Source organism: Balaenoptera physalus, assembly GCF_965194825.1.
Source record: "Balaenoptera physalus genome assembly, chromosome: 7".
In the NCBI taxonomy this organism is placed as follows: Eukaryota; Metazoa; Chordata; class Mammalia; order Artiodactyla; family Balaenopteridae; genus Balaenoptera; species Balaenoptera physalus.
Genome location: NC_138886.1, coordinates 117,514,221 through 117,539,927, shown reverse-complemented (window position 1 = coordinate 117,539,927; position 25,707 = coordinate 117,514,221). Strand labels below are relative to the sequence as shown.

The 25,707-nt window shown below is 40.4% G+C and overlaps 1 long non-coding RNA gene across 1 annotated transcript in view; it reads left to right on the top strand.

The window, feature by feature from the left end:
* LOC309664086 overlaps positions 1-25,707 on the top strand; it is an 85,607-nt gene that overhangs the window by 25,604 nt on the left and 34,296 nt on the right. The window contains exons 5-7 of the long non-coding RNA XR_014265580.1: positions 4,370-4,807; positions 5,313-5,399; positions 23,438-23,474. This is a non-coding gene — a long non-coding RNA (uncharacterized lncRNA). The remainder of the gene's footprint in view (positions 1-4,369; positions 4,808-5,312; positions 5,400-23,437; positions 23,475-25,707) is intronic.

The following is a 25,707-nucleotide window of genomic DNA, read 5'->3' as shown; positions in this document are numbered from 1 at the left end:
TAGCAAATTTAAAGAAGTCAGTAAATCCTGAGGCTTGGAGCTAAACCTGCTGGTAAATAGTTAATTACATTTCTTAGAAACTACAGTCTTTATCTTGTGATGAACCTGATCTTTAAATATCATAGAAATAAAGTCAGAAAAAATGGACCTCCAGAGAGAACTGAATCTAGGAAAACTGTCCAGTTTTAGGAGCCCATGGAATATTTAGAATAAATGTTAACATGAAAATAAATTTTGGCAGGAAAAGAGGCCAAGAAGGGAGGGAACTTGAAAATAAGGCCTTTGGTTTCCTGGCAGTCTAAAAGAGGCATTGGACTGACAGTAAATGGAATCATAGTCCAGATCACAACGATAATTTTGTGATTTGTTGGAAACAACCTACTTATCAAACCGAGAAAGATGGAAAGATTGATTAAGTGTGCCAACGTGTGTTCTTTGTAGATCCCGAGTGACTGTCGAAGCTTCCCAGGTACAAGCCTCTGGTTGGTCGGTAATGATAACAACAGTGTTGACAGTAGTAATAATAATGTCATTGCCAAGTGTGCCAAACATTTTAGAAATGTGGGCTTATTTGACCCAAGCAACATTCTTCCATGAGGTAATTTTTCAGATGGGGGAACTGAGGCCCCAAAAGATTAGGCAGCTTGGCCAAGATCACCCAGCTGGTAAGTAGTGGAGCTGAAACTGGAAAGAAGACAACATTAGGCTGTTAGCCCGTTGTCTCAGTGAGTAGTAGAAGGAGTGGAATGAGAGATGAGAGAGTCTAAAATAACAGTATTACTCAAAAAGGCTGCAGCCCACAGCCTGAGTATAAACGAACCACACATCCCCTCTGGGACTCAGAGCCTTCCTTCTTGTACCCCCTTAGTCTATGTTCTGTTAACCTGGCTTGAGACCATTCTTCCTTGGACACGTATAAACTTGAATCAGATAAACAGTTTCCTACAAAGTCAGATATGGAAAATTGCCAAAATGTCCATCCTTTGGATAGAGTTTCTAAGTGGTTATAATTCTAGGAGTAAAATGATAGTGCCAGACACTCAGTAAATATTTGTTGAATGAATGAATGAGTTAGTAAATGAATGAGTGAGAGGATAAGATACTTGGGTAGACGGTAGGTTGTTGGGAGTTACTCAGCATTCAGTAATAATTTATTGAGTGTCTGCTGTGTACTGTGATTGATGTTTAGTGTCAGTGAGAACCGGCTCAGCAGCAAGCCACCACTGTTTTCTCAAAGTGCAGGCTACAAAACCGTACTATAAATCCTCAGTTTTCTCCCTTGTGAAATAAAAGGTTTAACTGACGGTCTTTACGGTACCTTCCATTTCCCACTTTCTATGAGCATATCATTCTCAATATATTTTTAAAAATAAACTTTAAAATTTCAGAATAGTTTTAGATTTATAGTTGCTAACAATACAGAAACTTCGATATACCTATACCTCTATCTCTATTATTTAACGTCTTACATTCATGTGATATATTTGTTACAATTAATGAATTGATCTTGATAAATTGTTATTAACTAAAGCCCATACTTTATTCATTTTTTCTTGGTTTTTTTCTAATGTCCTTGCTCTGGACACCACATTACATTTACTGTCAAGTCTCCTTAGGGTCCTCTGGGCTGTGACCATTTCTTAGACTTTGCTTGTTTTTGATGACCCCCTTGACAAGTTTTGAGGAGTACTGGTTAGGTGTTTTGTAGAACGTCCCTCGGTTGAGATTTGTCTAATATTTATCTTGCGGTTAGACTTGGGTTGTGTGTTTTGGGGAAGAAGGCCACAGAGGTGAAGTTCCATCTTCATCACATTGTGTCACGGGCACTTACTGGGGACAGACTCACCACAGTGGATGTTGACCTTGATCCTGGCTGCGGCAGTGTGCGTCGGGTTTCTCCACTGCAAAGTTGGTTGTCTTCTCCCCACCGCGTGCCACACCCTTTGGAAGGAAGTCAGTCTGCACAGCCCACACCCAAGGAGTCACATTATGCTCCTCCTCCTTGAGGGCCGAGTACCTGCGTACAGGTTTTGGAATTCTTCTGCACACGAGATGTGCCTATTCTTCCTCATTTATTCATATCAGTATGAACTCATGGATATTTTATTTTATACTTTGGATTATAATCCAATAGTACCTTCTTGTTTTGTTTTTGGCTGGCTGTGTGGCTTGTGGGATCTTAGTTCCCTGACCAGGGATTGAACCCATGCCCTCGGCAGTGAAAGAGCGGAGTCGTAACCACTGGACTGTCAGGGAATTCCCTCCAATAGTACTTTAAAAATGTTATTTTATTGCTCAAATTGTTCCAGCCTTGGCCATTGGGAGTCCTTTTAGTTTTTTCCTGTGTCCTTTTGATATAAACCGTCATCAGGTGTTAGGTTTTTTCCCCCAACATTTTCTTACTTTCTGGCACTACAAGAAGCTCCAAGCTCATCTTGTATATTTCCTGCCCCAGTCCTAGAATCAGCCATGTCCTCAAGGAATGCTGGTTCCTTTTATTGGAGAATGGATTGGAAACGCAGACCCAGACACTAGATGGACTCACTGCCACTGGAGTGTCATAACTTCTGGGCCCTCTCTGCTGATGGAGCTGGGAAATATAGGTGCATATACTAACCTGTGTGCACACATCTGTAGGTATTTCTCTGTGTCACCATTGTATTTATATCAAGCTACATACGAGTTTATGTTGATGTCTCCAACTCTAATCTGATTCTACATGAACTGTTCTGACCTTCTCCCCTTGCTGATGGGTAACCTCCCTCTCCTGTCCCCACCGTCTGCCACTCATTTAGTTGTTCTGTTCCAGCATTTGTGTACAGCAGTGTCAGAACTGTTAACCCGTATCCTGCAATAAATAATTTTACCAACTAAGACACAGTGCTTATGTGCAGTGTCTTTTGCCCTCAGTTTTATAGGCTCCATTTACAAAGTTGCTCAGGTCAGCACCTTTCCCTCTACCCCACGCTCCAGTGAGGTTGTTTTGTACGTTTGTAATACAGTTAGATTGTTCTATCACATTCTGCATTCCATCCTGCAATACCCCAACCTCTTAAATATACTTTTTTAACGTTCATGCATTAAGGATCAGTCTTCGTGCTGTAAAGGTCTATGGGTTTTGACAAATACATAGTGTTAACTATCCACTATTACATTATGATACAGAATAGTCTCATTGCCCTAAAATATCTCCTGAACTTCACCTAATCTGTCCTCCCCCTGCCTGGAACTCTGGCAGTTATTGATCTTTTTACCATTTCTATAGTTTTACCTTTTTCAGACTATAATATAATTGGAAACATATAGCATGTAGCCTGTATAGACTGGCTTCATTCACTTAGCAATATGTATTTGAGTCATTCACGTGTATTTAGAGTTCAATAGTTTATTTCTTTTTATCACTGAATAATTTTCCATGATATTGTTCATCCTTTCACCTGTTGAAGGACGTCTTTGTTGTGTACAGTTTTTACAATTATAAATAAGGGTGCTATAAAGGTTTGTGTGCAGGTTTTATGTTGACATATGTTTTCAAATTTTTTGATCAATGTCTTTTTAACATTTTTCAGGTTGATTGTAATTGTTATTTGTAATCATCTAGCTTTTATATGACTTCTCAAATATAGCTATTTAAAAAAATAATTTTCACATAATAAGTCTGTTCAGAATCAGGTACCATTTTTTATAAAAGTATAAGCAATGAACCTGTAAGTGTTTTATGGAATAAGAGAACTCTAGCTGCAGGGCATTTTAGAAGTATTTACATTTAATATCCTTTGAAACATGAGCAGACATGTGGTCTGCCGAGGCCATTTCTTTTACACTGCAGGGAAATTTATAGGTGTTAAATTAGCTGCAAAGTTGTTCCTTTATTGCTCTGTCACTAATAAAACATGTTAAAAATTGCATGTTTGGAAATCCAAATAGAAGCATTTGCAAGTTGAACTAATAAATACAACACAGTATTTGATAACTAAAACCAGCTCCCTTTGTGTATATACATATCAGATAGGACACAGGAAATGCCAAGAAATAGTAAGCTATGGAAATATTTTCCCTGGATATTTCATCTCTAAATACATGATATGTTTTTACATATATTATAATCCTATTAAAACATCACTTACTGTTTCATAGGATGTGGGCATGCATTAGAGTGGGAGGCAAATATGTCCACTAAAATTAGCCTAAAACATGATAACAGTTCTACCAAAAGAAAGCCTTTCTATAACACTGTCTTCTGTCCTTGGCAAGTTAGTCTTTGCTTTTATCACTAATATTCCAAACAGGGCTCCTTTGAGGATGAAGTAGCAAAAATTGTCCCCACATTGTTACCACCTTACAGAACTTTCACTGCGTTTTCCCACAGAATCCGAGTGACTTGTGCCGATTGGACAAGCAAGGCTGAAGTGTAAAATATCCTGCATCAAGAAAGCTTCAGCAGTGTATGCTGGGCTTCCCTGGTGGCTCAGTGGTTAAGAATCCGCCTGCTAATGCAGGGGACACGGGTTCGAGCTCTGGTCCGGGAAGATCCCACATGCCGCGGAGCAACTAAGCCCATGCGCCACAACTACTGAGCCTGCACTCTAGAGCCCGCGAGCCACAACTACTGAGCCCACGTGCCACAACTACTGAAGCCCATGTGCCTAGAGCCTGTGCTCCACAACAAGAGAAGCCACCGCAATGAGAAGCCTGCACACCGCAATGAAGAGTAACCCCCGCTCACCACAACTAGAGAAAAGCCTGCGCGCAGCAACAAAGACCCAACGCGGCCAAAAATAGATTAATTAATTTAAAAAAGAACAGTGTATGCTATGTTTTATTTTGTGTCTTAAGTTACTCGATGTAAAATATTTCAGAAAATGGGGAAGGCCAAGTATCAGTGAGAATGAGGGGCTTAAGACTATCATACTTGTTCAGTGTGTTTCTCTCTTCCATAGAAATTAGAGCCTTTTTAGTGTCAGAAAATTAATGAGTCCAAACTATGTTGGCAAATGCTGGGATTTTCTTCCCTGACCTAAAAGTTTCAGAGATTTCTCCGCTAGGAGCCTGACTCACTCAGAGATGCGGACTGGCTTCCCAAGAAGCTTGGGGGGTGGGGTGGTTAGGGCTTTAATTCAGTGGAAGAAATTCACGAGAGGATTCTTGGGAGTTTGATTCTCTCCGAAGCAGAACATACCTTATGATCCATTTGACGGGGGCTTTTATAGATAGACTATGCCCCGTTAATATACAAAATTATAACAGGGAAAAAAATCTTCTACCTCTCTTTCACAAAAAAAAATGTTTGTTTCTTTTATTTTGTTTTTTAGCTGGAGAAGCAGCAAGACGGAACAAGACATTGACCCCCTAGATCTTCTTGCCTTGTTCCCCGAATACTCTCAATTATGCCAGTACAGGTGAGTTGATATACAGGTCTCTGGGGAAAGGACATTTACAGAGATTGTTCTTCCCTATATCCCCCTGATGGGCCAAACTAAACTTACCAAGGATCCTCCAGGAGGAGAGGGATCGACACTCTGTCCCCTTCCCTTCTGAGATTCAGCTTTCTAAGGGCTGAGATAGCCCTGACGGAGGGTCCCTGGTAGCGAAAAAACATTAAACTTCCCCCAGGAAAAAAGAGGGAGTCTGAGTCAGGAGCTTAGGCTCAACACCAGAGCCTAGAGGTTTGTAGGGGAACAGCGTGTTCTAGATACAGTGTGCAGCTGTGTTTAGAAACCCAATTACACCCGGGCACCTTGGCAAAGTGGTCATGTTTGTGGAACAGTGGCTGACTGTGTGAGTATAAATCCAATAAGCCTTAGGAGTCTGTGTCCTCAGGGCCACCCTGCTGCCTGCACAGGGTTCTGAAGCAGAAAGGACATCCTCACGGCAGGACAGGGACTCACCGGAGCCTGTCAGAATCAGTTGTGAACAGGGACACTATGTAGAAGTGATTAAAATCAGAACTTTTTTCTTTAATTGAAGTACAGTTGATTTACAATGCTGTGTTAGTTTCCGGTGTACAGCAAAGTGATTCAGAGAGAGAGATATATATATATATATATTCTTTTATATTATATATATATGTGTATTCTTTTTCATATCCTTTTCCATTATGGTTTATTACAAGATAGTGAATATAGTTCCCTGTGCTATACAGTAGGACCTTGTTGTTTATCTATTTTATATATAGTAGTTTGTATATGCTAGTCCCAAACCCCTAATTTATACCCCCCTTGGTAACCATGTTTGTTTTCTTTTTTTTTAATGTATTTTATTGAAGTATAGTTGATTTACAATGTTGTGTTAATTTCTGCTGTGCAGCAAAGTGATTCATATATGCATTCTTTTTCATATTCTTTTCCATTATGGTTTATCACAGGATATTGAATATAGTTCCCTGTGCTATACAGTAGGACCTTGTTGTTTATCAATCCTATATGTACTAGTTTGCATCTGCTAATCCCAAACTCCTAATTGATCCCTCTCCACACTTTGGTAACCATAAGTTTGTTTTCTATGTTTGTGAGTCTGTTTCTGTTTTGTAAATAAGTTCACTTGTATCATATTTTAGATTCCACATATAAGTGATATCATATGATATTTGTCTTTCTCTGTCTGACTTACTTCACTTAGTATGATAATCTCCAGGTCCATCCATGTTGCTACAAATGGCATTATTTCATTCTTTTTTATGACTGAGTGGTATTCCATTGTACATATACTACATCTTCTTTATCCATTCATCTGTCAATGGACATTTCGGTTGTTTCCATGTCTTGGCTATTGTAAATGGTGCTGCAGTGAACATTGGGATGCATGTATCTTTTTGAATTATAGTTTTGTCTGGATATATGCCCGGGAGTGGGATTGCTGGAACATATGGTAACTCTATTTTTAGTATTTTAAGGAACCTCCACACTGTTCTCCATAGTGGCTGTACCAATTTACATTCCCACCAACAGTGTAGGAGGGTTCCCTTTTCACTGCGCCCTCTCCAGCATTTATTATTTGTAGACTTTTTATGATAGCCATTCTGACTGGTGTGAGATGATACCTCATTGTAGTTTTTATTTGCATTTCTCTGATAATTAGAGATATTGAGCATCTTTTCATGTGCCTATTGGCCATCTGTATGTCTTCTTTGGAGAAAAATCTATTTAGGTCTTCTGCCCATTTTTTGATTGGGTTGTTTGTTTTTTTATTGTTAAGTTATATGAGCTGTTTGTATATTTTAGAAATTAATCCTTTGTCGGTTGCATTGTTTGAAAATATTTTCTCCCAGTCCGTAGGTTGTCTTTTCGTTTTGTTTATGGTTTCCTTTACTGTGAAAAAGCTTATAAGTTTGATTAGGTCCCATTTGTTTATTTTTGCTTATTTCTATTGTCTTAGGAGACTGAGCTTAGAAAACATTGGTATGATTTATGTCAGAGAATGTTTTGTCTATGTTCTTTTCTAGGAGTTTTATGGTATCCTGTCTTATATTTAAGTCTTTAAGCCATTTTCAGTTTATTTTTATGCATGGTTTGGGGGAGCATTCTAACTTCATTGATTTACATGAGGCTGTCCACCTTTCCCAATGCCGCTTGCTGAAGAGACTGTCTTTTATCCTGTGTATATTCTTGCCTCCTTTGTTAAGATTAACTGACCATAGGTGTGTGGGTTTATTTCTGGGCTCTCTACTCTGTTCCATTGATCCATATGTCTGTTTTTGTGCCAATACCATGGTGTTTTGTAAAATCAGGACTTTTAATAGACTGATCAGTTCCTTCCCCCTGGAACTTTGGAACAAGACTACTCCCTTTGGACTAAGTTCCCAGATTCCTGGACAATTTGTGGAATGAAGAGTCCTTAAGAGAGAGATACTGAATTACCTACAATGTAGAGGGATGGAGGCGTAAGCAAATACTTAGAAAAATAAAGAGAGACGCCCAAGTTTTGAATCCAAAACCAATGGAGGTCATACAGATTAATACGCCGTTCACTGGGACTCACCAAGAGCTCAGGTGTTTGCCAAACTTGTTTAACTACTGAAAAAAATTTCTTTTAAACTAAGAATCCTGAAGGACTAGATTCCAAGGAACACTGGTTGAAAAATGCTTATCGAATGGCAGAATTTTAGATACTAAATCATGACAAAGGAGCAGTCAATTTGGGGCAGGGGCTCTTTCCTGGTACCTGCCCTTACGATTGCTTGACTGTCTCAGGGTAGACTAGCCCCACAGGTCTGTGGCACTAATCACAATGTCCTAATAACTCCAACCCAAGGAGGGCAGAGGAGAGGGTGCTGAGCTGAGATCACAGCCTTCTCCTTGGCTCTGTCCATCCACCCTTGGCCTTTGAATAATAAACCCCTGCAATCACTCGTTGGCACCGGGTGTAGGGATTTTCGTCCATTTTACTGTGTATCCTCAGTGCCTAGACTCTGCCTGGCCCAGTTTAAATGTTCAATAACTGTGTGTTAAACATTGAACTTCTGGCCTCCTCTGTCCTGGCAAAGTTACTAGAAGCCTAACACGGTGTTTCCTTTGCATAGTTCATGCCTTGCACTGCAGGTCAGGTCCTTGTGAAGGTGCAGGAAGTGTGAGAGCAGCAGTGACTGGGAAATCCTGACTGGGTGTGTTGGGCCCAGTCCTCGGCAACACATGGAAAATAACACTTGATTTGTCAGTCAGATAAAACCCGTATCTGCCCAAGTAAGACCAACCTGGCATGGCGGGGCAGGGGTGCAGTGAAGCCATTTCAAGCTCCACCAGCTGAATCACTGTCCCCCCAACCCTGCGTTGCCCAGTCTAAGGATGACGGGCAGTGTGTTTAACAAGCTGTATGGCAACGGAAGTTTTATAAACAAATGTATATAAATCAATCATTATATAAGTAAAAACCTAAAATATTCCCTTTTTGGGACTTCCCTGGCAGTCCAGTGGTTAAGACTTCACCTTTCAATGCAGGGGGGTGTGGGTTCGATCCTTGGTTGGGGAGCTAAGATCCCACATGCCTCGGGGCCCAAAACCAAAACATAAAACAGAAGCAATATTGTTACAAGTTCAATAAAGACTTTAAAAATGGTCCACATCAAAAAAATCTTAAAAAAAAAAAATTCCCTTTTTATTCTCTCAACTAAACTAAACTCATCCTGAAGCTGCTAACTCTGTGGTATAGATTAGAATGGTCATCCAATCATTGTAACTATTTCTCAGTCATTATTGATGTTCAGAAATTACTTGGTGGTCTTATGTTTGCTAAGCTCTCATGAAGCTGGACGCTGCCCGTCTCTAAGCTGTGACTCTGCAGAGGAAACGAGCTCTTCCGATGCCTTCCCCGTGAACTTGATGGTCATTAGACCTGGGGCTAGGCACTGGCTGCAGTGGGAGGGTGACCAGGCGGGCTGTCCCTCGTTTTCTGGGTGCTGACGCATCTCACGGAGCCCGTACCTGGAGGGCCTTTGCTTCCACCCTCACCTACGGCACTGCCCCAGCCAGCCTGTCCCTCCACCTCTGCCCACCTGGGCCCCTCCTGAGGGCAGGCAGGGACTGCGTCCGCTCGGCTACCGCCTTGGCCTGCTCGGCTCATGCACCAGCGTCCAGGTGCACCCGTCCCAAGTCCCATTGCCACCTCCTCGGTGGCCACTGGATGATGTCATTCGGTGATGTGTGATCTAACCTCAGCTGTTTACCAGCCTTCGGGACTGTAGTTCTGTGTGATAACCTGCAGGAACACCATGCCAGTGCATGCAGGCTGAATATCAACCCTGGCCCCGTCCCTTCTGAGTGGTTCAGAGAGTCCCGAAGTCTTATGCATGTGTTAGGGCTAGGCCGCGAACCCTCCCCTTCTATCTCACGGTACCTACCATTTCCTCCTCTGTCTCTCGCCTCCGGACAGTGGCTCCCATGTTGATGTGTTGATTCCTGTTGCCCTTCGGATGCTCTGTCTCTGAGCTGAAGCAGGAGAAGGTCCCCTGCACTGGCCTGACGGGCCCACACTTGCCAGGCTAAGCTGCCTTCTTCTCTTCGTGACTTGCTCCTCGCTACACCCTGAGTGTCTGTAACCACACCAGACAGTGACCCCAGCATCTACCCCCGGCCGCTGACTGTTGCCCACACAGCTCACCATCTTCTGGGTTAAGCCTGTACATTTTCCCCCAGTTTTAATGAGAAATAATTGACGTACAGCACTGTATAAAGTTAAGGTGTTCAGCGTAATGGTTTGACATACATATATTGTGAAAAGCTTACCACAGTAAGTTTAGTAAACATTACATCTCATATAGGTAAAGAAGTTTTTCTTCTCGGGATGAGCACTGTTAGGATCTACGCTCTTAACTTTCAGATATACCACACGGCAGTGTTAACTGTCGTCACCCTGACGTACGTCACATCCCCAGGGCTTATTTATCTTATTACTGGAAGTTTGCACCTTTGACCAATCTTATTCCACCCCCGACTCCCGCTGCCTTTGGTACTTTAGTAACCACAAATCTGATCTCTTTTTCTGTGCCATTTTTCTTTTCAAGATTCCACACGTAAGTGAGATCATACAGTACTTGTCCTTCCCTGTCTGACTTGTTTCACTTAGCACAGTGCCTTCAGGTTCTATCCACATCTTGCAAATGGCAGGATTTTCTTCTTTCTTATGGCTGATTATTCCATTGTACGTATATACCAAAACTTCTTTGTTCCTTCATCTTTCGATGGTCACCTCAGTTGTCTCCACGTTTTGGCTGTTGTAAATAATGATGCCATGAACATAGGGGTACAGCTATTTCTTCAGCATAGTGTTTTCGTTCCCTTCGGATATATGCCCAGAAGTGGAATCGCTGGATCGTATGGCAGTTCCATTTGTAAGGAACTATGAGTAGAATTTGCCCATTTTTAAATTGGATTATTTGGGGGTTTTTTGCTATTGAGTTGTATGAGTTCTTTATATATTTTACATATTAACCCCCTATCAGATATATGATTTGCAAATGTTTTTTCCCATTCTGTGGGTTGTCATTTCATTTTCTTGATTATTAATTTTGCTGTGCAGCCTAAATATTTTGACACTCTTTCTGCTCTGGGTTATTTCTTCCCCCAATAGCTTGGTAGCTTAAGGAGAGGTCTTTAATCCCCAATGGGTTACGGACATTTTGCTCAACACACGTGGGCATCAGAAGCAGCCGTTTGAGTGGGACCAAGGCATGAATACTGAAAACTCCGCAGGTGACCTGGATGTCCATCCAGGGTGGAGAAGAACCCTTAGCTTGGGGGCCCTCTGTTTGGGTCCAAAGCACGTTCTCAGTTTTCCCCTCCATTTGCAGGCCCAGCGCTGGATGTACCGACGTGCCTCAGTCGGACTGATTCTTGGGAAGCTCGTGGTTGGTTGTTATCTGGGCCTCCTGCCGCTCTGCAAACCGCCCCTATGGACGGTGGTGCACAGTTTCCTTTAGGTTAATTCCATGAGTTGCATTTCAAAGAGAAAAAAAGACTTGACCTCACAAGGAAACCACTTTTAGTTGCTTCATTTCCTGGAGCCTACAGCTTTTTTTTTTTTTTTTTTTTTTGGTACAGCTGGCAAAACGCCTGGGACAAGATGTATTCAATTCAAGTTAAAGCAGAGCTATGTCCGGAGAAACAGACGGCCCACCTAAGGTGAAAAAAATTACTTTCTTGGCGGGCAAGCCAGGGTGATTTATTCACCTCTTCCTCTAGGAAGGCAGGAATGTGTGCAGGCAATATAAATACAACATGTTACAAGCACATTCCACAGATGAACAGAATCATTGGTGCTGAACAGGCAGTGGGAGGTATCCTCCTGCGTCCAGGCAGGCTGAGGGAACTTGTCACACACGCATGAATGTGCCCCCAGAACTGGAAAATCACTCCATCGGGGAGGTAATAAGAACCAGGACATAAGTGAAGAGACCCATCGTAACCCTCTCTGAGAGCCCGTAATGACACGCTGAGAAGATCAGGGACAGGTATAGGCTCAGAAAAATGACTGGCCATACACAAAGCAGTGAGAATTGTATTGTGCTCCATCTGAAGAAAGCCTCTCTGGGGTTAATGAGGTAGACAGGTAATCCGCATTTGTTTAGAAAAGGGGCGATATGGCCTCAGAATTTGTTGTTGATTATCTAATACTTTTCCTGGTGGTTACTCGTGTTCAGATCACCTGGAAAGCACATCCCACTCAGAAGGCTTTTCCAATACCTGATGAAACACCCCTTAAGTGTTTCTGCTCTTTTGTTCTGAGTCTGCATTCAACAAGTAACATTCTGATTATGAATTTGGTCTCCCAGTTACCTTGATAACAGGCGGGGTTGAGGAAACAACTTTGGAGGTCACTGGAAAGGCTTATTATATACTTGTTACAAATAAGTGAATTTGTGTTTTGTTTGCTATGTCAATCTTTTGAAAGTGTGGTTAGCACAGGTTAGTCCTGCAACCTACATGCCCGCCAGTACAGACAAAATCCGCTCTTTGGACCTGCACAGCTGAGTGCCAGAACCTGGAATCTCTGGCCATTGCTCCATATGCAGTCTTGTGAGGCTCCACCCACACAGCCCAGGGTCTCTGCCTCTCTTTAAATTCAGCATAAACCAACCCCCATAGTCACCTCCCTACCTGCTTCTTTAAAATTAGCAGAGGGTAATTCTAAATTATCTTCTCTGCAGTGACTTCTCGTGTCTTGTAGCCTTGAACCTTAGGAAACAAGTTGCATTACCTGTGATCACACTGTGACCATGTAGTTTTACCCAGTTGCAAACTTTCAGCTTCCTGTGGTCCTTCTGCCCTCTTCACTTGGAGAGCTGGGCCATGGTGAGGCCACATGAGGATGTACTGAGGGTCCCCCTGTACCCCTTGATCAAGTAACTTGAAAGGAGTGCATGTTCTCATCCACAGGAGCAGAACTAGAATGGCACTTCTGTCTGTCAGCTGTGCCCTCAATAGCTGTGAGCTTGGCCCTTCCCCCATCAGAGAGACTGTCCTTCTGTGACCTGCCCTGGCATCCTCATCCCGACTCTCACAAAGGCACCATCGCTTCAAGGACTTTTGCTTAGTCTTCACCTTCCTACGGAGTAAGTTGGTGGCACTGTGCACCCCTTGGTGGACACTCCACACTGGTTGTTTGCTGGAGGGCATTTGTCCACTTTGGTGACCAGTAGTTTTTGCTCATTTCCAGAATGAGATGGAAGCAGGAATGACCCAACTCTGGAAATTACCTATTAGCCTTACATCCCAGAAATTGCCCTGTATCCCTTGAAAACAGCAAGCTATCTTCCCTTTAAATGCAAAATAGAAATATCAGTATTGCATATTAATTTCTTCTTCCCCTAATTGGGAGAGTTGGCCGAAGGACTAATAATGATGACTGTTGTAAAAATGTTCTTAAAATAGTTGCTTCATAGATAAGAGATGCATTTACTGCAACCGAGATTTATGAAGGTTCTGTGAGATGGCAAAATGGGGTTTGCAACGCAGGATGTTTATTGCTTCCAGGGGCTGTGGCTAATCTCTCATGAAGCAAGTTTTCAGTTGGGTAGAGATTGAGTAATTAGAACAGAGATGCATTGTGTAACTCCTTCTTCCTCTTTATTTATTGTGAACCAGTGAATACCCTCAGTCTCAAGCTGCAGGCCAGCTTAATAGATTTGATTTTTGAGTGTCTCGCATCATGAGAGCTCAGCAGTTCTTGCAAGAAGTGCCCACAGATAACCAAGGCCTTGTATCTGTCTCTGTGCTGATGTTGAACTTGTCTGACAGATTCACCTGAGGGCATCCCAATAGCCTTTTCTTTAAAGGGAAAGAGAACTGACATTTACTGATTAGTTACTCTGTAGGCATACTGTCTTTATTTCTCATGGCTAATCTGTGAGATTGGTATTATTTTCCCTATGTTATAGGTGAGATTGAGACCAGAGAGATTAAGTAACTTGCTCCAGGTAATAGAAAACCTTCGAAGCTGAAGACAAACATGCTCTCTTCTGCTCAGTTTTATACAGGAGAAGTGAGGTGATAATACAGTAGAGCTGGATTTCTGGATTTAAAACCAGGCCTGTCTGACCCCAAAGCCACTGCTCCTTCTGCTGTGCTGTGTTGCCATATTGACATACAAGAGGCTCGATAAATGCCTAAGGGTTTTTTCTTTTTTTTTTGTTCTGCTACTCTGAATTGTTTTTTTCAATTGTGTGTGTATCTGGCAAAATGCACATAATATATAATTTACCACTTACCCATTTTTAAGAACACAGTTCAATGGTATAAATACTTTCATAACATTGTATAACCATCACATCTCTGTAACTTTTTTCATAAAACTGAAGCTCTGGGACTTTCCTTGTGGTGCAGTGGTTAAGAATCCACCTGCCAATGCAGGGGGCATGGGTTTGATCCCTGGTTCGGGAAGATCCCACATGCCATGGAGCAAGTAAGCCTGTGCGCCACAACTATTGAGCCTGCACTCTAGAGCCCATGAGCCACAGCTACTGAAGCATGCACGCCTAGAGCCCTACCCTGCACCAAGAGAAGCCACCCCAATGAGAAGCCTGCGCACCAAAAGGAAGAGTAGCCCCCGCTCCCCACAACTAGAGAAAGCCCACGTGCAGCAACAAAGACCCAAAATGCAGCCAAAAATAAATAAAATTAAAAAAAAAAAAAGAATCTTTAAAAAAAAAACTGAACTCTATTCCTACTGAACAATAACTCCCTCATCCCTCTTCCCCTAGCCGCTGGGAACCACCATTGTACTTTCTGTCTCTACGAATTTGACTATTTTTAGTACCTCATATAAGTGGAATCACAGTATTTGTCTTTTTGTGATTGCCTTATTTTAGCATATTGTCCTCAAGTTTCATGCACATTGTAGTATATTGTAGAATTTCCTTCACTTTTAAGGCTGAGTAATATTTCATGTATGTATGTATCACATTTTGCTTCTCCATTCATCTGTCAATGGACCCTTGTCTTGTTTCCACATTTTATTTATTGTCAGTAATGCTGCTGTGCACATAGGTGTACAAATATCTCTCTGAGACCCTGCTTCCTTTGAGATATATACCCCAGAAGTAGAATCGCTGGATCATATGGTAATTCTATTCTTAATTTTTTGAGGTGTCTCCATACTATTTTCCACAGCAGCTGTACCATTTCGTATTCCCACTAACAGTGCACAAGGGTTCCAATTTCTCTGCATCCTCGCCAACACTTACTGTTTTGTTTTTTTGATAGTAGCCATCTTAATGGGTGTGAGGTGGTATCTCACTGTAGTTTTGATTTGAATTTCTCTAATAATTAGTGATGTTGAGCATCTTTTCATGTGCTTATTGGCTATTTGGATATCTTTGAAATTTGTATATCAAGTCCTTTGCCCATTTTTGATTGGGTTGTTTGTTTTTTGTGTTGTTGAGTTTTAAGAGTTCCCTATATGTTCTGGATATTAATTCTGATATTAATCAGATATATGATTTACAAATATTTTCTCCCATTCTGTGGGTTGCCTTTTTACTCTGTTGATAGTCTTTGATGCACAGAATTATAAAATTTTCATGAAGTCCCATATGGTGTCACATCCAAGAAATCATTACCAGATCCAATGTTGTGAAGCTTTGACTTAAGTTTTCTTGAAAGAGTTTTTTTTTTTCTCCCTTAGGCCTTACATTTAGGTCTTTTATCCATGTAGAGTTAATTTTTATATATGGTGTTAGTTAAGGACCCAACTTCATTCTTTTGCATGTGGATATCCAGTTTTCCCAGCACCATTTGTTGAAAAGACTTCTTTCCCCATTGAATCGTCTTGGCATCCTTGTCAAAAATCAGCTGACTGTATATGCAATGGTCTATTTCTGGGTTTTCTGTTCCATTATTGTTATGTCTGTCCTTATGCCAGTACAACACTGTTTTGATTTCTATAGCTTTGTGGTAAGTTTTGAAATCAGGAAGTGTGAGTACTCCAGTTTTGCTCTTCTTTTTCAAGATTATTTTAATTATTCAAGGTCCCATGAGATTCTCTATGAATTTTAGGATGGGATTTTTCTATTTCTGCAAAAAAAAATGTCATTAGGATTTTGATAGGGATTCCATTTAATTTGTAGATTGTTTTGGGTAATATTGATATTTTAACAATATCAGGTCTCGCAATCAGTGAATGTAGGATCTATTTTCATTTATTTATCTCTTTAATTTCTTTCAGCAATGTTTTATAGTTTTCATTGAACAAGTGTTTCACTTCCTTGGTAAAGTTAATTCCTAAGTATTTTATTCTTTTCCATATTATAAATGGAATTGTTTTTGTAATTTCCTTTTTAGATTGCTCATTTTTAGTATATCCAAATGCAACTAATTTTTACGTATTGACTTTGTATCCTGCTACTTTGCTGAATTCATTTATTAGTTCTAATAGTTTTCTTTGTGTGGAATCTCTTAGGGTTTTCTATATGTGAGATAATGTCATCTACAGAGATAATTTTACTTCTTCTTTTTCAGTTTGGATGCCTCTTATTTCTTTTTCTTACCTAATTGCTCTGGGTAGCACTCCAGTACTATTATGTACAGTGGAAGTGGTGAAAGCAGGCATCCTTGTCTTGTTCCTGATATTAGAGGAAAAGTTTTCAGTCTGTCACTATTGAGTATGATATTTGCTCTGGGTTTTTTGTATATGGCTTTTACTGTGTTGAGGTAGTTTTCTTCTTCTATTCCTAGTTTTTTCAATGTTTTTTACCATGAAAGGGCGTTGAATTTTGTCAGAAGCATTTTCTCCATCAATTGAGATGATCATGTGTGATGTTTTTTCTTTCTTTCTGTTAATGTAGTGTATTACATTGATTTTTGTATGTTGAACCATCCTTGCATTCTGGGAATTAATCCCACTTGGTCATGGGGCATGATCCTTTTAATATGTTGTTGAATTTGATTTGCTAGCATTTTGTTGAGGATTTTTGCATCAGTGTTCATGAGGGATATTTGTTTGTAGTTTTATTGTTGTGTCTTTATCTGGCCTTTGGTGTAAGGGTAATTCTGGCCTCATTGAATGAATTAAGAGGTGTTCCATCCTCTTTGATTTTTTGGAAAAGTTTAAAAGAAGGATTGATATTAGTTCTTCAAATGTTTGGTAGTATTTGCCAGTGAAGCAGCTGGGTCCAGGGCTTTTCTCTGTCTGGAGATTTTTAAAATTCAATCTCCTTATACTAATTGTAGGTCTATACACATTTTCTATTTCTTCATGATTTAGTCTTGGTTGGTTTTGTGTTTCTAGGAATTTGTCCATTTTATCTATGTTGTGCAACATGTTGGTATATAATTGTTCATAGTACTCTCTTACATCCTTTTCCTTTCTTTAGAATCAATAGTAATGTCCCCCCCTTTTATTTCTGATTTTTGTAATTTGATTCTTTTGTCCTTTATTCTTAGTCCAGTAGCTAAAGGTTTGTCAATTTTGTTGATATTTTTGAAGAGCCAACTTTTGGTTTCATTGATTTTCTTTATTGTTTTTCTCTTCTCTGTTTTGTTTATCTCTATTCTAATCTTTATTATTTCCTTCCTGCTGCTAGCTTTGGGTTTAGTTCGTTCTTCTTTTTCTAGTTCCTTAAGTTATAAAGTTAGGTTGTTGATTTGATATCTTTTTTTTTTTTTTTTTTGCTGTACTGTGTGGCATGTGGGGTCTTATTTCCCCTGACCACAGATTGAACCCATGCCCCCTGCATTGCAAGCACGGAGTCTCAACCAATGGACTGCCAGGGAAGTCCCATCTTTCTTGTTTTTTTAATTGAATATAGTTGATTTACAATGTTGTGTTAATTTCTGCTGTACAGCAAAGTGATTCAGTTATACATATATATATATATATATATATATATATATATATATATATATATATATATATATACATTCTTTTTTCTATTCTTTTCCACTATGGTTTGTCTCAGGATATTGAATATGGTTCCCTGTGCTATACAGTAGGACCTTGTCATTTATCCATTCTATATGTAATAGTTTGCATCTGCTAACCCCAAACTCCCAGTCCATCCCTCCCCCACCCCCTCCCCCTTGGCAGCTACAAGTCTGTTCTCTATGTCTGTGAGTCTGTTTCTGTTTTGTAGATAAGTTCATTTGTGTCATATTTTAGATTCCACATATAAGTGATATCATATGATGTTTGTCTTTCTCTTTCTGAGTTACTTCACTTAGTATGATCATCTCTAGGTTCATCCATGTTGCTGAAAATGGCATTATTTCTTTCTTTTTTAAGGCTGAGTAGTATTCCATTGTATATATATACCACATCTTCTTTATCCATTCAGCTGTCAGTGGACATTTAGGTTGTTTCCATGTCTTGGCTATCATAAATAGTGCTGCTGTGAACATAGGGGTGCATGTATCTTTTCAAATTAGAGTTTTGTCTGGATATATGCCCAGGAGTGGGATTGCTGGATCATATGGTAGCTCTACTTCTAGTTTTTTAAGGAACCTGCATACTGTTCTCCATAGTGGCTGCACCAATTTACATTCCCACTGACAGTGTAGGGGGGTTCCCTTTTCTCCATACCCTCTCCAGCATTTGTTATTTGTAGACTTTTAATGATGACCATTCTGACTGGTGTGAGGTGGTAGCTCATTGTAGTTTTGATTTGTATTTCTCTAATAATTAGTGATGTTGAGCTTCTTTGGAGAAATGTCTATTTAAGCCTCCTGCCCATTTTTCTACTGGGTTGGGTTTTTTTTGGGGGTTTTTTTGTTGTTTTTGTTGGTTTTTTTTTTTGTTGAGTTGTTCTTTCATATTTTTAAAGTAAGTGTTTATGGCTATAAGTTTCCCAATTAGCAACACTTACACTTCATCCCCTAAGTTTTGGCATGTTGTGTTTTTGTTTTCATTAGTCTGTAAGTATTTTCTAATATCTTTTGTATTTTCTTCTTTGATCCATTGGTTGTTGAAGTGTATTGTTTAATTTCCACAATTTTGTGCATTTTTTAGTTTTCCTTCTGTTGTTGATTTCTAACTTCTATGCATTGTGGTTGGAGAAGATATTTTGTATGATATCCATCTTTCAAAATTTGAGACTTCATTTGTGGCCTAACGTGTATTCTATCCTGGGGGATAGCCCATGCACACCTGAGAAGAATATGCATGCTATTGTTGTGTTTGTTAGATCTAGTTGATCTTTTGTATTGTTAAGTGTCTATTTCCTTTCTTATCTTCTGTCTGGTTTTTTGGTTTTTTATAAAATTTTTATTGGAGTATAGTTGACTTAAAATGTTGTGTTAGTTTCTGCTGTACAGTAAGGTGCTGTCTGGTTGTTTTATCCATTATTGTGATAATGGATCTCGAAGCATCCAACTATTATTGTAAAATTGTTTTATTTCTCCCTTCAATTCTGTCAGTTTTAATTTCACATATTTTGATACACAAATGTTTATAATTGTTTTATCTTCTTGCTTTATTGAAACTTTTATTAATATACAGTGTCTTTCTTTGTTGTAAACTTTTTCAATTTTAAGTATTTTGTCTGATGTTTTTATATCCACCCATGCTCTCTTTTGGTTGCTATTTGCATGGAGTAACTTTTTCCATCCTTTGTTTTCACTCTATTTGTGTCTTTGGATCTAAAGTGGGTCTAGTAGATATAGTTGTATCATGTGTTTTTATCAATTCTGCTAATCTCTGTCTTTTGATTGAAGAGTTTAAACTATTTACACTTAAAGTAATTACTGATAAGGACAGATTTACTTCTGTGATTTTGCTATTTGTTTCCTAAATGCCTTGTAGCTTTTTTATTGCTCATTTCCTGTGTTACTGTCTTCTTTTGTGTTCAGTTGATTTTTTTATAGTGAGTTGTTTAAATTCCTTTCTCATTTCCTTTTGTGTATATTCTGTAGCTGTTTTCTTTGTGGTTACCACAAGGATTATGTTTAACATCCTAAAGTTATAACAGTATAGTTTGAATTTATACCAGCCTAACTTCAATAACGTACCCAAACTCTGCTCCTTTACAGCTCCATCCCCATCCCTTTCAGCTGTTGATGTCATAAAATTACATCTTTCTACATTGTGTGCCCCAAAACATAAACTAATATATTTTTGAAATTCAGTTGTCTCCTAAATCATGTAGAAGACAAAAAGTGGAGTTACAAACCATTGTTACAATAATACTAGCTTTGATAATTATCCATGTATTTACCTTTATTGAGATCTTGATTTCTCCATATAGATTTGAGTTACTGTTATGGCTTCTAGTGTCTTTTTATTTCTTGCAGAACTCTTGAGCATTTCTTGCAGGACAGGTCCACTGGTAACAAACTCTCTCGCTTTTATCTTGATGTCTTAATTTCTCCCTTACTTTCGAAGGGCAGTTTTGCTAGACATAGAATTCGTGGTTGACGGTTTCTTTTCTTTTAGCATTTTGACTATATCAGCCCACTGCCTTATGGTCTCCAACGATTCTGATGAGAAATCTGCTGATAATCCTGTTGAGGATTCCTTGTATGTGATTATTTGCTTCTCTCTTGCTGCTTTCTAGATTTTGTCTTTTTCTTTGGCTTTCAGTTCATCTTACTTGGAGCTTATTGAGCCTGTTGGATATTTTTTTCTTAATTTTTTATTTTGGCCACACCACACATCATGTGGGATCTTAGTTCCCTGACCAGGGATTGAACCCATGCCCCCTGCAGTGGAAGCGTGGAGTCTTAACCACTGGACCGCCAGGGAAGTCCCCTGTTGGATATTTATATTCATGTTTTTCACCGAGTTTGGGAAGTTTTCAGCCATTATTTCTTCAGATATCATCTCTACCGTTTTCTCTCTCTCTTCTCTTTCTGGGACTCCCACTGTGCGGTGTTGGTCTGCTTGTTGGTACCTCAGGTCCCTTAGGTTCTGTTCACTTTTCTTCAGTCTCTTTACTTTCTGTTCCTCATACTTGATCATTCCCTTTGTCCTTTCTTTAAGTTTGCTGATTCTTTCTTCTGCCTGCTCAAATCTGCATTTGAATTCCTCTAGTGAATTTTTAATTTCAGTTATTTTACTTTTCAGCTCCAGAATTTCCTTTTGACCTCTTTTAAGATTTTCTATCTCTTTACTGATATTTTCATTTTGATCATACATTGTTTTCTTGACTTTTTCCACATGTTCCTTTAGTTCTTTGAACATTTTTATGCAGCTGTTTTAAAGTCTTTGTCTAATATTTCTTCTATTGGATCTTTTTCAGGGGCAGTTTCTATCTATCTATTTTATTTCTTTGAATGGGCCATACTTCCCTGTTTCTTTGTATGCCTTGTGATTTTTGGGGTTGAAAACTGGACATTTGAATCTAGTAACGTGGTAACTCTGGAAATTATATTCTCTGCCTTCTCCCAGGGTTTGCTGTTTTTTGTTACTGTGTTTGTTTATTGTTTTTGTTTTTTGATTCCATAGACTGTCTCTTAGCTGAGGGTGTCTCAGGTGTAAACTTAAGGTATTCTTAGGTCTTTTCTGAGACTTTCCCTGGGCATGCCCAGTCACTTTCTAATTTTCCCCGTATATGCAGTCATTTTTTAATAGTCTAGTCTTTAATATCTGACTACCAAAAGGGGAAAAAGAAAAATAAAGGGGGTTAAAAAAAGGGCACTGTCCCTTTAAATCTCCTGGCTGTCACTTCAGCCAGATGAGGAGGGACTTGCATTAGTGGGGGAGGGGCTACAACAATGGGCAGTGCCTCTTTGTCTGCCCCTCTGTGATCAGAAGCAGTGACCAGTGACCAGAGCACAGATCACTGATGTCCTTTTTGCCCACCCAGGCTCCTGCAAGCTGTGCAAAGCTGCTCTGGGAACCATGCACAGCTGCCTGCCATGGGGTTGGGGATGGGTAGCTGCTGCTGTGCTGAGAGCTGAAACTGGCCAAAATGAACAGTCCAAGTCTTCCCATGGACATTGCAAGCCTTCAGTAAGCTGTCCAGAGTTCCACAATAGTTACATCAGACAGATTTCTGCCAGCGCGATTTTTGTCTGGGTTGCGGGGGGAGACAGATTCTTAGTGCTTCCTACTGCACCATCTTCCCAGAATCTGCCAAGAGTTTAAAAAACAGATTTCTTCTTTTTTTTTTTTTTTTAAGAGCAGTTTTAGGCTCACAGCAAAACTGAGTGAAAGGTACAGAGATTTCCCATATATCCCCTGTCCCCATTATCAACAGAGAAATGCCTCTGGATTTTGTAAGTAAAATAAAATCATGTGTAAGAAAACATTTCTTGAGAAAAGACCAAGTCTGGCCCTTTTAGGACCAAAGCTCGTGCACCGGGGATTCCTCAGTACCTATGAGGGAGAAGCCCTCATGGTTCCTTTTTCTGGGTGTACATGTGAAGTACAGGAGTAACAGTAATACTGCCACCCAAAGTCATGTGTTTTCTGTCAGTGGCCCCAACATTTTCCTACTTATCCAGGAGTCGTCTTTCATAATGACTTATCCTACTTGAAGCCTCTTTATTTAAATAGTTGCCAAGTTCTAGAGATTCTGTTGCTGTAACATCTCACCCATTGCTATGCTCACTCCCACTCTTCTGTTTCTTCTTCTTTCCTTTGGCCACGCCACGTGGCATGTGGGATCTTATTTCCCTGACCAGGGATTGAACCCGTGCCCCCTGCATTGGGAGCGCGAAGTCCTAACCACTGGACCACCAGGGAAGTCCCCACTCTTCTATTTCAGACCCGTGTACATGGATTCTTTTCTGTCATAAGAGTCTCGTAAACAATCCTCCCCTGTGCCAGACACTCCTTGTTCCCATCACATGGCAACTAGATGTATCATCCTAGAGCACAGCTCCAATTACCTCATGCTTCTGCTCAAAAATAGAGAAGCTCCCCTATTCCAAAATCAAAGCCTAGAAACTGTCTGGGGCAGTCCCCAATTTCCTGGGGTCCTTTCCCAAAGCCTGAGGTCCTAGGACTAGAGTGAGCATTTTGTTTCTGGGTGTTGTTTCCTCAAAGTGGTGCTTTCTGAGCAACTACCAGCTGCAGGAGTTCTGCTTTATAACAATCTATAAGAAGAAAATAGTAACTTTCTAGACTCTCCAACCTTCACCCCAGAAAAGCCTCTGTCCTTTTCCATTAAGTTGTTTTCTAGCGCCACCTGGTGTTAGAACTAAGCAGCAGTGGCTCTAGAGAAAAAGGAAGAACCCACTGTGTTTTATCCCAAACTGAGGATCTTTAGCACCAGAAAGGAACCTTAGAGATCATTTAGACAGATGCCTTGTTTTATAGATCAGTAATTCATCCAGGATTTAGAGCAAGAACTGAATCCACATTTCAGTCCCAGGCTCCTCAGTTTTCCAGTACCTCCCCCCGACACACTCCTACCTCAGCCCCATACCTTCTTAAGCCTCGAAAGGAGTTGGGCCAGAGTGATGATGCCACCTTTGGAAGAATATAACAAAAGGATATTAACTTTTATTGATCCCTTATTATAAGTCAGTTACTGTACTGAGTACATTTATAATATCTCATTTATTCTTCACAGGTAGCCTGTTCTTATTCCTGTTTCACCGACGGACAAGGTAAGGTTCAGAGAGATTGAGTGACTCATTAAAGTTACGTTGTATTATTTGTTCACAATTACTCACTCCCTCCTTGCCCTTGCCATACTTCTGTGTCTGGGCCACATATACACTCACTCCCCTGCCCTCACTGACTTTGGGCTTGGCCACTTCGACTTTCTTTGGTCAATGGAACGTGAATGAAATTGATCGGTACCCCATGAGAGCAGAAGTTTTAAGTTCCGTGGTGCGATTAGGTGCACTTCAGCCCTGACCTCCTCTGTGGGGACAACATAACTGAGAGGGTAGCCGTCCCTCCAGCCCTGCCCCTGGCATAGGACACATGTGGAGCAGGGCCAAGCCTGTCAGTCACAACTGACCCACAGTTAGCCTGCAGCCCTTGTGAAACACGAGCAAAAAATAAATAGTTGTCCTTTAAGCCAGCGTTCCCCAACTTTCTTGGCACCAGGGAGCAGTTTCGTGGCAGACAATTTTTTCACAGACCCGGAGCAGGGGTTGGTTTCAGGATGATTCAAGCCCATTACATTTATTGTGTACTTTATTTCTATTATTATTACATTGTACTATATAATGAAATAATTATACATCTCACCATAATGCAGAATTAGTGGGAGCCCTGAGCTTCCTTTCACTTGCCAGTCACTGATAGGGTTTTGATGTGAGTGTGCAAGCAATTGACTTATCATGGTCTCTGTGCAGTCAAACCTCTCTGCTAATGATAATCTGTATTTGCAGCTGTTCCCCGGCGCTAGCGTCACCACCTCAGCGCCACCTCAGATCATCAGGCATTAGATTCTCATAAGGAGCGCGCAACCTAGATCCCTCGCATGCGCAGTTCACAGTAGGGTTCGCGCTCCTATGAGAATCTAATGCCGCTGATCTGTCAGGAGGTGGAGCTCAGGCGGTAATGCGAGTGATGGGGAGCGGCTGTAAATACAGATGAAGCTTCGCTCGCTTGCCCACTGCTCACCTCCTGCTGTGCGCCCGGTTCCTAACAGGCCACGGACCAGTACCTGTCAGTGGCCCAAGGGTTGGGGACCCCTGCTTTAAGCCAATGAGAATTTGGGGTTGTTTGTTGCTGCAGCAAAGCTGACCCATACAGGATTGAACACACAAGTCTGACTGACTCCAAAATCTCTCTGGAAACGGTGAAAAAGAACCCTGCTCCCAGGGTGATGTCTAATTTAACGAATTTAAGAACCTATGTTATGTGTTAGGTCTGAAGTTGCTAAGGTTCTCGCCTCCTTGGAGTCTTTGCTTAATTCTACCCTTGCACTGACACTTATCTTGAGGATCCAATTTAATTCTGCAGCCTGCTTCTCCAGCTCCACCTCCTCAGTGCTTTTGATTCCCTTTCCTTTGATTTACTTTTTCTTCTTTTTAAAAGCAGTTATTACCTTCCAAAATACAGTTAACTTATTTATAATGCATACAGTTTAAATGCTGCCCAGCTGAATGTTAGGAGGGAAGGGTTTTTTTTTTTGTCTGTTTTGTTTATCGTCATTGTCCTTCCTTAAACAGTGCCTGGCACGTAGTTGGTGCTAAAAAGTATGTGTTAAATGAATGAATGAAAATAGAAGAACACTTCTGAAATCATGGTAGCTGTTGTGTTTTACTAGCTTGACCAGTAGAGGTCATAGATGAGTTCTTTAAATATCTCGGACCTGCAACTACTTTTATATGTGTTTTATGTCAGGGTCTGTTCACTGTGGATGCCTCGGGGATTAGTGTGGGTTGCAACGTGGCCATGATCAATCTGATGGTGGCATTTGGCATATATCATAAAAACTGCTGAAAGTGAAAAATTGATGATGTCTCAGATTGGTTTCTCCTCCATCTATGACTTAGTCTTGGGAGCCAAGAAAAAAAAATGGCAAATAGGATGCAAGATGGCGCAGAAAGTGTCGGCTTTAAGGTTGTGTCTATTTATATAAGTTGCTTGTAAATAAAAGTTAAATTCAGTCAAACAATCAGAGAGGATAGTAAATGCTTATTGGCAACTGCAAAGCTATTTGCCTAGATTAACAATGGAACCTTCCAAAAGTGTCTGTGTATGTGTGCATGTGTGTTTACAGATACAGCCTAGTAATACCGGAACACTTCACTGACCTTTTCCTCTCCTCTATTACAACAAAAAATGGAATCACAAGCCGTGATTCTGCCTGCAGGTGGTTTATTCTCCTGGTTCAATAGCTCATGCTAAACTTCATAGTGTGTAACTGCACGGGGGGTA